Source organism: Sus scrofa, chromosome 3, assembly GCF_054392235.1.
Source record: "Sus scrofa isolate SSC_HxYL_T2T_F1_AM1 chromosome 3, Sscrofa_HxYL_maternal_Yorkshire_Landrace_v2.0, whole genome shotgun sequence".
NCBI lineage: Eukaryota > Metazoa > Chordata > Mammalia > Artiodactyla > Suidae > Sus > Sus scrofa.
The window spans coordinates 141390517-141405187 of record NC_139385.1 but is presented as its reverse complement, the minus strand read 5'-3'; the positions used below and the strand labels follow the sequence as shown (position 1 = coordinate 141405187).

Here is a 14671-nt window from a genome sequence, read left to right as displayed (position 1 = left end):
CCAGTTGGGTCTCATTCCTGTTCCTCTTGCTAATTAGCAAAGTGGAATTACCCTTAAATCAATCTAGCTAGCTCCGAGAACATCTTCCTTTGGGACATATGGGATTTGTGACAAATGAGTGGATTCTACAAACGAGTTGAGATTCTGGTTGGAAGGAAGAAAGAGGAAGCGATTGCTGTGTCAGTAGCAACAGTATCTACTGAAGTCTATCCTATTAATTGTCCAGCATTCACATACGTTTGACTTCACATATGTTCCTTTCAAAAATGCTTACATGTATAAAAAAAAATGCACTAACCTCTTTTCAAAAATTAGGCAACCCGAAGTCTTACTTCCTATGTTCACGTCAAGTATAGGACATTCCAGGATTGTGCTTTCTTCTTTCCTAGGTTCTAATGCCGAAAGGCCCCTGATGATGATGAATTTTAATGTTTTCCATAAAAGCAGATTCAAAATCTCGAATTGTCATTTACAGGCAAAGATGGTCTTATTTTGGAACACCATGGAGACTTTTTTTCTTCCTAAGATTACTTCTTTACATAGGTTCTCATTAATAACTGCAAGAGGTAGCCAAAACCCAGGTACTTTTTCATCCAAGGCCCTTAAAACTCAACCATCAGTGGTCATTACAGACTAGAGTTTGGTCAGCTCTATTGTTTGGCATAAGGAAGATTGCCAAGGGCCCGGTCCAGAATAAAAAGATTCCTCACCACCTTACCCTGCCTTCTTCAATAGAATCTGCCCCTTCTGCAGGGCCTATTATATGAAGCAAGCTCTTGGCAGTTATCAAATTATGTTGGATGCAAGCAACAGAAAAAAGAATATGTTTACTCTTTTCACCAAATGCCTAGTAAAAGCCATGCTCTAGGAAATACATTTTGGGGGCACTAGTTGAACACAAAACAGTGAACAGATTTTTTAGAATCCTAAATAGAATAGAATAGAACCCTCCATTTTTTTTTTTTTTTTTTGGTTTTTCTTTTCGTTTTTTTTTGTTTCTTGCTTTTTTTTTTTTTTTTTGGCCATGCCCATGACATGTGGAAGTTCCCTGGCCAAGGATGGAACCTGCACCATAGCAGCAACCCAGCTACAGCAGTGACAATGCTGGATCCTTAAGCTGCTAAGCAGCAGGGAACTCCAGACTCCTCGTATTTTTAATGAAGGCAGCTACACTCTCCTGCCATTCATCATCAGAAAGGTCTCCTTTTACAATGAGTTAAGTGGGCAAGTGAATAAAATAGGAGAAATGGGAGGTCCTGCTGTGGTGCAACAGAATCGGCTCTGTCTCTGCAGTGCTGGGATGAAGGTTCCATCCCCAGCCCCACACCATAGGTTAAGGATCTGGAGTTGCCACAGCTGCAGCTTAAGTTGCACCTGGGGTTTGGATGTGATTCCCTGACCTGGGATCTCCATATGCTGAGGGGTAACCAAAAATGAAAAAAAACAAATTAAAAATTAAAATAAAATTGAAATAGGAGAAATGGTTATTTTCTATCATAAATATCTGTAGTTAGAAGGTACAAAGTTTCAAAATTAAGAATGTATAAACAGAAGTTCCTGTTGTGGCTCAGTGGTAACGAATCCCACTAGTATCCATGAGGCCGTGGATTCGATTCCTGATCTTGCTCGGTCGTTTAAGGATCTGGCATTGCCCTGAGCTGTGGTGTAGGTCACAGACACAGCTCGGATCCTGCGTTGCTGTGGCTGTGGTATAGTCTAGCAGCTATAGCTCCGAATCGACCCCTAGCCTGGTGAGGCCCTAAAAAGACAAAAAAACAAAAAACAAACAAACAAACAAACAAACAAAAAAAAAACAGTGTAAAAACTAAACACTAGGAACTTGCAGACTTGCAGATTCTTTTCATTGTTAATGCTTTAAAGACCTGTCTCCAATTTGTCAAGATAAATAGCTCCTTTTCGTTTTTGTTTTTGTTTTTAATTCAGATGTTACAATCCCAATTAGTGCCTTGGTTCTAAAATCAACTTTACAGAATATTTTCTATTGGGATTGTTTTGAAGAGATTCCAGTAATTAATTCACAGATTTGACTTTAAATTTCTGTACACATTGGCCCCTTTCTTCTATGACGATATACTGACATCTTGGACACTTGAACTTTCGTTTTAAAAAATTAGATGTCTTGCATTTAAAATATGCCCTGGCTAGCTCTTTCTTATCTCCCCTCATCAATTTTTATAGGTTTTCCTGTGGAGCACAGATCCAGTACTCCTAGGTTATTTAAAATCCCTAAATATCCCCTGAAATATGAGAACATAAAATTGTTGTTGGTCGAATTCATGATTTTTCCCTGGAAATTTATGTCACAAATGCAATTTGGAGACTTTTTATCCCTTTGATTTGACTTTTCTGTGTGCTTTCTCAGGAGCTCTGGGTGAATGTATTTATTTTAGTTTGTCTGAAAAGTTACTCCGGGACCTGCAGTTTGAACTTGATGATGGATTGATCATTGAAACTGGCTTTTAAAAGTGACATTTTCGGCTAAAAGTCATTTCAACAAATTAAAAAAAAAAACCTTTTAGAAAGTATACACATATTTCAGTAAAATTCTAGAGGTGGGCAGGTCCTAGCTAGCAGACACTGAATCTCACATCAGCGATGTTTTTGAAATTCTCCAGCCTGGTTGAGAGCTAAGCATCTTACAGAAGCACAGAGGCTACTGTCCTCACTAACTCCTTTCTCTAGAACCAGAGGAAAGCAAATTACGTGACCAAATATCCAGTTTCAGTTTGGAATATAGTCTATTCCTATGGATTCAGTTTTGAGCCATAATCTTATTTTTTCCTTCTTTTTTGGTTGCACCCACAGCATATGCAAGTTCCTGGGCCAGGGGTTGAATCTGAGTTGTAGCTGCAACCTACACCACAGCTGCATCAATGCCAGATCCTTAACCCACTGCACTGGTTCAGGGATCACACTTGTACTGCCACAGAGACAATACCAGATCCTTAACCCACTGTGCCACATCAGGAATTCCTGAGCCATCATCTTTCTGCTGCGATGTGAACACACACTTCACAGGGTATCAGAAAGATAAGCACACCAGTGATGGATCTCTAACGGATTAATTTCTGTAAACCTAAGCCTGAAAATTACCCAGAAGAAAGCTGCTTTTCACCTTGTTGCAAAACAAATACAGCTTTACTTCTGCTTTTAGACACTTAGATGACCCAAATTCCTTTTCAAATAGATGCTTTTGTTTTTAATAACTTTGGGGATGACCTCACATGTAATCTATAGATGCTGATGGAATGAGAACAAACAAGTTATTTTAGAAAACAACTCTTGGCTATGGATCACAGCTACGACTTGGGTAGACCCTGGAAAACATACCCAGACATACATTGAAATCAAAACATATGTGTGATCCACGAGGCAGCTATGTAAGGAGGCATAAACTTAGACACAGGAACAAGGAAAGGTGAAGTGGAACTGATGGGAAGAGAGAATTAAAACAAACGTGAAGGAAAAGGGATGATGGAGAAGGAAACCAGAGAAGGTCAGGAGAATAAAAAATGAACAATAAAGTGAGTTCCGATTAGATGCTGAGTCCAAGTGGCTTCAGCCCCATCCCGGCGATTTGAGAATTTAATTATCCAACTGAATGCTGTTCTCTGCTCCCAAATAGCCCTCTCTTCCTCCAACCTTTAGAGATGTTTATGACTCGACTAACCAGAGCAGCCCTCCGGAAGAAAACCGTTTTCTGTGCTGTAGCATCAGTGAACAGATCTATGGCCGCCTAGAGACCAAACTGGAGGCTGGACCTGGCTCCCGGGTCAGAAGTTCAATGTCTCTCTCCCGCCCAGCCTCAGATGCGGTCAATGTGTGGGCGCCCCCCCCCCAGGACCCCCAATTACCACACGTACTGAAGACTGGCCTAAAAATGACTCTATCTAAGAAAGAGGCATGGTTTTTCTCCAGCGCATTTGTTTTCAATGTTTAACAAGCTGACAGGAGCAATTACTCAAAGACGAACAGCCGACTTACTGGTTACTCCAACACAAACAAATCGTCACCAGGCTGTCAGGACCTCCACGGTGTCCTTTCTACTAAAAACGCTTCATGCATCTTCCACCTCCACCCGCAGACTGAGCCTCACCCCCCCTTCGTATCCCCGCTCCCCACCTCCCACCCCCAGAACAATTATTTTCTGGGTTCTTAGTAAAAGGTGAGAGGAAAGATTTTGCACAAAGGTGGGTTGTGGGAAACAAACGCAGTCAGGATGGGTATCCCATGCTTGGAACCAGGTCACCATCTGCTCCCATTCCTTAATCAGATAAAGGATCTCCTCCCAACCATTTACACTCCCAGCCACATCCTCTATGAAGGTGCCATGCCCTCAAGCATAAGACGTTCAGAAAAAGCAAAGCCAACTGCAGTTCTGTTAGGAAACCTTCTGGAACACATCACTGGACAGAATTGCATGCTCTCCCAGAAGGCACACATTTTTTGATGTATTTGCAGAAATAGAAAGGTAACTCAAGTTTTCAGTGGTTTAATGTTGATCTTCCCCTAGAAGCTGGGGTCAGACGCCCAGAAGGATTTGATGCAGGAACAAAGAGAGAATTGGGTGTTGTGGTTGCCTATTCATGAAGGTCTCTGAAGGGGACATGTGTACCGTGTCACTTCTGGCCTGAGTGTGAGAGCTGGCCTCGTTCTGCTCTCTCAGCCTCCTGCCTTCCTGTCTCCAGTGCCCTCCTGGGACACTAAACAGAGTCACCAAGCCCCTCGAATGGGCTGCAGCATCTGACTTCACAGCTGTCCCCCTGCACTCAGCATATCACAACAGCTTAGGACAGATTAGAAAGAGTCACTTTCCTACTAGGAGAGCCAGCCATCATTACCATAGTCACCTGGGTGGCCCAGACCTGCTGGGTCCCCAGTGAGCCCCAAGCCTGGCTTTCCAGCCTTTGATTAATGGATGGCATTAGCAATGAGGAGGCCATCACGTGATGGAATTGCTGTACCCTTTCAAGGCAATTTTATCTTTTGCTCAAAAGTAATGAAGAGCAAACAAGGAGTTGAGGTAAACTCAGCCAGGCAATATTCAGCACCCACCCCCCCATATCAACACAATTCTCCATTTCTGCAGTTCTGAGAAGTGAGCCCACCAAAGGGGCCAAACAGCCCGTTTGTTTGCAAGGGTTGATTAATAATTCTGCACTTTTGACTCTGCTGAATGTTTTCTTTGCATTTGTCCAGGTATTTGAAGAAGATAAGAATTAAATGACAGCTTAAAAGGTATTAAATAGACAGATACACAAACATACCTTATCACATCTACCCTAGATGCCCTTCAGATTGGCAGATGTCACGCCAACCGAGGCAACGGATGATATTGTTTACCTTTTAAAAAATGTCCTGCAGTCTTTCGGATGTGCTACATTTTTTTTTTTTTCATTAAGTTAGTGCCTGGGATGCAGGTGAGGGAGAGAGAAAAATGTGAAGTGTTACTGAAGGCTCGCAGCCATGTGGGTGTGCTTTGTCTTCAATTAACGTTCAGGAGAGTAAATTTCATCTCTCATAGCTGAGGTCAGACACCTCCCCCTTGTGGTTCAGTGTACCTGGTTCAATTCTGTTAACAACCTGTATTCAGGTGTTCTGCTTCTCCAGGTAGATCACTGCAGGTCATGGTAGGTCTCTGCAGAAGCAGAGAGTTGAATGACATTTGTGTCATTATCACCAATAGCAATGTCCTCAAGTGAGAATGAACCACAACAAATAAAGGACCTTGACAATAGGGAGAATTAATTAAGAATGGGAAGCACTGATACTTGCAGACATACAGCTAATTTCCCCTGGAAAATCAGTGATTATTGGCTGTATTTTTATAATGGACACTGTGAATTATTTTTAAAGAGCTCTGCAATGTTTTAAGTAAAGAAAATGATAAAAATTGTTCATGAATATATAAAGAGTATATACAAATCAATAAAAAATATTCAAAAGCTAAGAGAAATGGAGAAAGCAAATGAAAAGGCAATATACACGAAGAAGAAATTTTATGGAAAAAGAAGCTTAACGTCATTAGTGTTCAAGTAAAAACTAATTAGAACAATAAGTATTATGTTTCACCTAAAATATTTGAAAAAGTTTCTAAAGTGGTGCAAAAACGTGAGAAACCTGCAAGATCATATAACTTTGATAGGAGTATAATTAGTAAAATATTTCTGAATTTTCCAGTATCCATCAAAAATGTAAAATGTTTGATCTAGTAATTGGATTTCCAGAAAACTCCTTTTTTAAAGACATTCTTTAAAAATTAAAGTTTTAAGTCTAAGGATGTTTATTGCCACATTTGGCGCAGTAGTAATACAAATGTGCTTCAATAACGTAGTGCTGAATAAATCAGGGCACATTCAATGGACTCAGGACAGTGTTAGAGTTATTGTAAATGATGAGTTAATGGTGCACATGCTTACCTGAAGATGCATATTCACATTATTAGGTAAACAGCAAATGGTAAGAAAGAGATGTGTACAGGATAATCCTATTAATTTTTTATACTTTTACTCAGATTCACCAATATTTTTTTAATGATTTTTATTTTTTCAGTTATAGTTGGTTTACAGTGTTCTGCCAATTTTCTACTCTACAGAAAAGTGACCCAGTCACACACACACACACACACACACACACACACACACACACATTCTTTCTCTCACATTATCCTCCATCACGCTCCATCACAAGTGACCGGGCAATATAGTTGCCTCTGCTATACACAGGATCTCATTGCTTATATCCAGACAAAACTTTCCTTGAAAAAGATACATGCACCTGTATGTTCATTGCACCACTATTCACAGCAGCCAAGACATGGAAACAACCTAAATGTCCATCAACAGATGAATGGATTAAGAAGATGTGGTATATATACACAATGGAATACTACTCAGCCATAAAAAGAACAAAATAATTCCATTTGCAGCAACATGGATAGAACTAGAGACTCTCAGTAAGTCAGAAAGAAAAAGACAAACAGCATTTGCTATCATATCACATATATCTGGAATCTAATATAAAGCACAAATGGACCTTTCCACAGAGAAGAAACTCATGGACTTGGAGAATGGACTTGTGGTTGTCAGTGGGGGGAGGGAGTGGAGGGACTGTGAATTTGGGGTTAAGTGGATGCAAACTATTGCATTTGGAATGGATGAGTTGTATCAATTCGCCAATATTTTAAATTTAATTTTTAAATTTTTATTGAAATGTAGTTGAATTACAATGTTGTGTTAGTTTCACACGTACAACAAAGTGATTCAGTTACATATATACACACATATATATAACACAGATATGTACATATGTGTGTGTGTATGTGTTAGATTATTTTCCCTTAACAGTTTATTATAAGATATTGATTATAGTTCCCTGTGCTATACAGTAGGTCCTTTGTTATCTTTTTTGTTTCTTTTTTTGGTCACACCTGCAGCATGTGGAAGTTCCCAGGTCAAGGATTAAACCTGAGCCACAGTAGTGACAACACTGGATCTTTAACCCACTGAGCCACCAAGGAACTTCTTTGTTATCTATTTTATGTAATGTGTATGTGTTAATACCAAATTCCTAATTTATCCATCCCCCCTTTCACATTTGTAACCAGAAGTTTTCCTCTATGTTTATGAATCTCTCATCAAAAAATCTGCGAATAAAAAATGCTGCAGAGGGTGTGGAGAAGAAATAACCCCCTGACACTGTTGATGGGAATGCAAATTGGTGCAGCTGCTATCGAGAACAGTACGAAGGTTCCCTAAAAATATAAAAAACTAAAAGCAGAGTTACAAATATGATCCTATTGATGTTATAAAACGCATATGCAACATGTTAATATGTGTGCATGTCCAGGCATGATGATAAGATAAACCACACCCGAGCTGTTAATGGCAGGCAGAAGTGAGGGATTTACTCAATACGGCAGTGCTTGACTACATCCTATTGGAATATATTATATATCATATGTGTGATAAAAACAAAAGGCAGAAAGGGGGGGGAAGGCAGTGTTATTATGGTATATGTGGACTTACCAATGAAGGTTAAACACAATTTTCCTGGGGGAGCTTACGCGTGGCTGTCTCATTAAGAGTGTTAATCAGAAGAAGATGCACTAAGGGTCAGGGCCGTTTCATGTGTCTTTCTCCTCCATCTTCTCTTTCCTGGTACCTCTCTTTCCAGCATCACAATAATTCCAGCACTGGGTATACAGTAAAGAAGAAATAAACACGGTACCTGCCCTTATGCTACTCATAGACATTCAGAAACATTCAGGAAAAAAATTAATTGCTATTAGGAATGATCACACATACAACAAAGGGACCAAAGATGCTTCTGTCAGTAATAGGAATGCTGGGAGAACACCTGGGGCCAGATGATGGTACACACATCTCTGAGAAGATCGTTATGAGTTTCCTGAAGTAGCCGTAACAATGCACCCCACATCCCATCCTGGTAACCTGCTGACAACTTGCATATCTGAAAACGTCTCTACTCCGTCCTCAGACCTGATTGGTGGTTTCCCTAGGTGTCAAATAAAGTCTAAGATCAACTTTACACAGAACTGGGAAGGCATTATTCCATTTCCTGTGGATTCTAGTGCTGCTGCACTCAAATCCATAGGGGTCTGAGTCCAAGCTCTTAGGATCATTGTCTCTGAGGTCTGAAATGCCATAATAATATGACTCAGTGTGGGTCTCTTTCTTTCCATTGTGTTGGATACTTTTCATTGTAAAACCCATGTCCCTTGTTTCTCAGAGATATTCTCCAAGTATTTCATTGAAGACTTTTCTCCTCTTCGTTTGATTCTTCTGCCTGGAAACCCTATTACCTGGATGTTGCACTTTCTGGGCTGAGTCTCCAATCTTAATTTTGCAAGTGTTTATATGATATGCCATTTGACCTTTTTGCTTAACTCTCTGGGAAATGTCCTCAAAATTGTGTTCTACTTCTCTCCTTGAATTACTAAGTTTTTCGTGTTTGTTTATTTGTTTTAATTTCAAAGAGCTCTTGATTCTTCCCTTTGTGTTTCTGGTTTGTAGGAACAAAAAATTATCCTGGGAGTGTTAATACCATTTCTCTCCTCCAATCCTTTTATTTTATTTTATTTTAGTTTAGTTTAGTTTAGTTTTAGTTTTAGTCTGGGAGGAGAGCACTAAATGTTCCAAGAGTGATTTTCTGCCACACAACACACAACACAGCAAGTTTGAAAACTGGCATCTTACATAAAGACACTTTCTTATGTGTCTGCCTGCTTTTCATATATTCAGCTAAATCCCACTCCAAAAGCCCAAATAAACGCCCTTTCTTGTTGGAACTCCCACAAAGATTGGGAAAGTCACTCCTCATAGTCTGATCTAATTTCTTTAATGAGAATCATGCTGAATGCCTTGGCTAAGCACATCTTATTTGCATACTTAGGACAAGGAGAAATAGATTAAGTATGGGCTGCATGGGATTAGAAATGGCTTCTAGAACTGGGAAACTTGGCTGCTCTCTACTGTCCTGTATCCACAAAGACTGAAATGAAGGGACCTTTGGCAGTAAAAAAAAAAAAAAAAAAAAAAAAAAAAAACCAATGCCCTCCAGAAAAACAGAGCCCCTTAGCAATGGAAAGCAGCCAGTAGATTCCCGGTTAGAACAGAACACAACCCCGGGCCCTCCTGAATTCTCAGGCATAGCTTCTCAGACCTTGTGGTCTCGGGCAGAGAAGCTGCCGGACTGTCCACAGAGAATAAATGACATCTGCCCCTCGAGCCAGTGAGCTTCAGCTCCAGGCCACTGTGGCCGCTTCTCTTACATCTTCATCTTGATTTTAGCTCATCGTTAAGGTTCCTGATAGTGTAGACAGTAAGAAGAAGGAAAGATGCCACCGTGAGCATTTACAAGATACAGGCACGGATGTGTTGTACTGAAAGAATTTCAGTTAATTCAGAAAATAATCTCTTTGAGGCAGATGGCATTACAGCTACGTTACACATTTTAGTTTGAAGCTCGGAGTCTGAACGGCTCACTCTTAGTCACACACTCACATGTGTTTTCCATCTACTCCACCTTCCCGTGGTTTCCATTTTCAAATCCTCAACTCCGTCTGAAACGGCAAAAGACAACACAACAGAGGAAGATTAATGAGAAACAAGGAGCCCAAAGGTGGCCAAGAGATCCAAAGAAAACAAGGGGTGCATTTTTTCAAAGATCACCACTTACCTATTTCCATTCTATTTCAGGAGGGCTGAGCCTCATTTCACCTGACTCTTGCTGGAATCAACGCAGAGAACTGGCATTGCAGATTGCTCAAGAGGATAGCTCCCTATAGACATGAAAAGCTCCTTCATTGGAAGAAATAAAAGGAAAACGGCCCCAAAATCACAACCCTAGAATGATAACCTTATTCAAAAGCTATAAAGCAGCACCAGTTGGCTGTTAAATTCATGCATATACTTAAAATTTCAGTAATGACCCTGTTGTGAATACCAGCTTCAAAAAATGGTCAGACTTATGTATAATGAATACCTCTTCATATAAAGGGAAAAAAAATAAACGACACTTTCCTGCCATAGATTAGAATGTATGCCTATCAGGATTCTTCCAGAGGACTCCTGATTTAAAACAGCATAGTCCACTCCCAGAATAGATCCTATTTTTTTTTTTTATTAAAAACAAACACATATGGTTACTTTAGCTTTAAAAATTGAAGATCTTTTCATCTGTGGTCAAAAAGCATCCCTGTTATGAAAAAGAGACGACTGCTGTCATCCTTTTGATGTGAAAGGGACCGAAAGAGGAGAGTTACTCAGCTAGGTTCCTACCCTGAGCGATGGAAGACATGAAGGCACAAAGACAGGGACCCACACACTCCCTCTGGGCTCCCAGTGCTTCGGCTTGTTTCTTGTTGGTGTCTTTGTTTTTGTTTGTTTGCTTGCTTGCTTGCTTTGTTTTGTTTTCTTTCACCAGAGTCCTCCAGGTACACGGCGTGGAATTTTGCAACAATAAAAAGAGGTATTGATTGGGGTTGTGCGATTGATATTAGCGCTTTATCCTCACATTGAGCTCAGAAATAATCACAGACATACTCGGGGATGCCTCCAGGGTAACCTAATCAGACAGAAAAGCCAAAAGAATGAAGAGACCATGAGGGGTGGGGCAAAGGCAGGGAAAGGCTAAAACATTAAAATAATCGCATCCCTTTATTCAGGGGGTAAAAATTGTGTGGTAGAAGAGTGTGTCATAGAATTGGAAGTAACCTGATATAACTGTTTTTGTTTTCACTCCTGGCTCAAAATATGGCAAAGGAAGAGCTAATTCATATAAACTGAGGGCACAAAAAGGCCAGAGAGGCCCTGGTTTTGAGCAGAAGAAAATAAAGACCTGTGAGGTGGGTCCCCAAGGTCCTGGGGACTCGTCCCCCAAGGCGGGATTCCCTAGAGGATGGGTGTGCCCGGATATCGGAAAAACACTTTTCATGTTTATTCCAGTCAACTAATAATCCCAGACAGGTGGAGAGTGGATGCCCTTAGCACCTGAATAAAGGCAAGAGTCTGCCAGTTAAAAATGAAAGAGTTTGTCATTTGAAAATATTAATAGCTGAGAAATATGCAGATTATCTTTCATGTCGCTGGCTGGGAAAAATGAACAGTGGAACCCTGATTGTTTAATTATCTTGGATCTGCCTTTCTGTTTCTTATAATATGGTAAAATATTTTAAAAACTCACTGTTGGCCTTGATTTTTTATCTTGTCTTTTGTTTTTAACTACATAGCCACACATCTGAGAAATTATACCTGGAAACGTATCTTTGACAAGGGGCTGAAAAGGCTATTGAGTTGAGGAATTAGTTAAACTGAACTCATATTACTGTTTGGACAAGAATGAAAGGCTGAATGGGGTTTCAGGGAACAAAATATTTGGAATCAGGGCTGTCTGTGTCGGGGAAATTGAGACTCACCACAGGACAAAATAAATGCAAGGCTTTTCAATCTCTACGTTACACACGCGTCCTACACTGAAATTTGAACAGGCTGCTTCTTTGCCTTGGTCTACATGCTGGGTGTGACATGTCAGAAATACTGGTTATTGGAACCACAGGCTTTTTGTGCATAAGATAGAAGAATATAGAAACATGCAAATTTCCTCTCTAATTCTTCAGCTCCAATCTCATCCCTGCCAGAGAAAATGGATGGTTCACCAGGGCTGTTTTTCCTGAAGAGCATCTGATTAAATATTCACAGGGCATTTGCCTGCTGGTGCTTGCCTCAAGATCAAAATATAGGTTGTCTTCCTGTCAGTTTATCTTTTTCTTGTTCCTTCTTACCCTCTCTCTGTCTCCCTTCATATATCTCTTCCTTCTGTCTTTGTCTTCCACCATTTCCGTCTTACACAGATGCTGCTTTAAGTTCAAGTAAAAGTCTGGGAGACTCGAGCATTCCACATCAAGAGGCACAGGCCTTTACCATTCTTCCTGAACTGTCAGTGGCTCTGTGCAAGGAAGCACCCAACAAAACAAGACCCACGGGTCTTGGGTGCAAAAATCCACGAGCAGTTTTATATGTCCTCTATCAGATAGAGAGATAGATAGATAGGCAGACAGAGAGAGCCTCAAAGACTCTGGGGACCCAGAAACAGATCCTCTGACCACACTGTTCCTGCCGGCTGAGCAGGTGTCTCCACCACCTGCCCAGGCTGCTCTAGGAAAGGCCCAGCTGTGCCGCCCCTGCTCCACAGGCAGCTGCTGAAACAAACAGACCTACTTCTTTGGGGCCCGTGAATGGGAGGATTGCCTTTCAGCTCATTGTTTTGCGCAGACACTGATTAACCCGGCTGCATTTAGAGCAGGAGACTGCATCAATATCTATTGATTAGCAGTCGGGGTACCATAATCCTCCTGCTCTGATCGATGCAGCCTGCAGCCCAGGCCTAACCACCCAGCAATGCCCTTTTCCTGGCCTTTGATACCCTTGTCTCTGCTTGTCGAGATGCTAAAGGGAAGGCTAGATGCCTTGTAGAGTGTTTATAGTTGCTGGAAATTCCTGGTGATTCGCAATCTGCTTCGAGGTTAACCCTCTGCCAGTTCTGAGCAATGTTAATCAACTTTTAACAACTAAGATCACTCTATGAAACAAAGGTAGAATATTCTGATGCTCGTGCCTGAGATATAAATCACAGTAACCCTCTGACCAGATAGAAACTGACCCAGGTAACTTACATCTGAGATCTGAAATCTTTCCGGTATTTGTGACAACAAAGCTGTCCCACAAATTTGGTCTCATTCTTGAACTGGGATTTATACATTGCTGTTTGTAACAGTGAAGTGGTTACCTTGGGCTTGTTTGTCTTGTGTGGGCACTTTTTGTTATCAAAAACATTACTGAGAAACAACTGTTCCTGTATTTTATTTATATCAATTTATTTTTTCTTTTAATTGTCCCTAAAACAATAAAAGTGATTGATATATTTAAGGAATCCATCTGGGAACTCATGATTTTTAAAAGAATATTAAAGAAGAGCTGTCCAAAATTAAGTCAGTTTTGTCCTGATAATCTTGTGCAGTTAAATTGCTCAAAGCTAAAGTAAAGCAAGGAGAAGAGGAAGACCCCCTGGAATTGGGGAGGACTCTACCAATTCAGCTAGTTTCTCAGAGGCAGAGGATATAGACCGGCATCCCCACTGGCCATCTCTCTCGAGAACCTAGATACTAAGGTGGCCCCACCCACAGCCTCCTCATGGAAGATGAACATCAGCTATTATTTAAAAGACACCCTGCCAACTGGTCCCAGTTGAAAGGTCACTCTTGAGCAGCCCAGGTGCCGGCTGGCAGGTGACCCAGGTGGTCCCCTAACATGAAAGCCTTTGTCCCCCCAGGTACCACAGTAATGAACTAAGTAAGCAGATGGGAACTCTCTGGAGTGTCTACTGGAGAAAGCAGCGGGATTCACCAATTCACAGCCAAAGGCAGATGGTGCACCAAGAAAGGAAAGGCGCCATGAGGATGACGGTGTGTGGGCTTGAGAGAAAATCCGGGGGGTGCAGGCAATCCCCAGGCTGCCGCGAACCTAGGTGTCCCAGATTCCTAATCCCGCCCATGGCTTTCCATGTCATTCTCTCCTATATCCTATTTGTCTAGGGTGATTTTTAAAATTACGGAAACAAGTTTATGGTAACCGATTCAACATTTTCATGTATTTTTCCCAGACTGTTAACTTAGTAAAGTTGCTAATGTCTTTAAATTGTAATTCATTCCTAAAGCGATTTTCATTCTTGTAACATCATCATAGAGTAATTTCTCAAAGTTACCGCAATCTCAGGATCATGTGTTAAAATTGAAAACACTGCACTTAAAATCTGAAGACCCTGAATTCAGGTATTTTCTCTGTAACAGCCATGTCTGCAGGTTACATAAGAATATACCCGTATATTTTACAAAGTTCTGCTTCTCATCTACCAAGAGGGACTAGTATATATCTTCTATCTGACACACAGAACTGAAAAACAAACGTCTAAATACATGTAAAAAGTCTTTGTAAGTGCTAAAGTCTACCAGAATAAAAGTTTGTTCTATCATCTGCAAAAACACAATTACAATCCATAGAACAAGATGGAACAAAAACAGCTGGGGAATCAGAAAGGCTTCCCTGATTAAGTAAACTAGGTGCTGAAATAT

General features: G+C 40.7%; 1 long non-coding RNA gene across 1 annotated transcript in view; it reads right to left on the bottom strand.

Annotated features, from left to right (window-relative positions):
* Positions 1-1026: 1026 nt before the first annotated feature.
* The window catches only part of LOC146404984 (uncharacterized), a 36464-nt gene continuing 22819 nt past the window's right edge, over positions 1027-14671 (bottom strand). Inside the window, exons 5-7 of the long non-coding RNA XR_014839843.1 lie at positions 10824-11109; positions 10222-10324; positions 1027-10105 (exon numbers count right to left, since the gene is read on the bottom strand). This is a non-coding gene — a long non-coding RNA (uncharacterized LOC146404984). The remainder of the gene's footprint in view (positions 10106-10221; positions 10325-10823; positions 11110-14671) is intronic.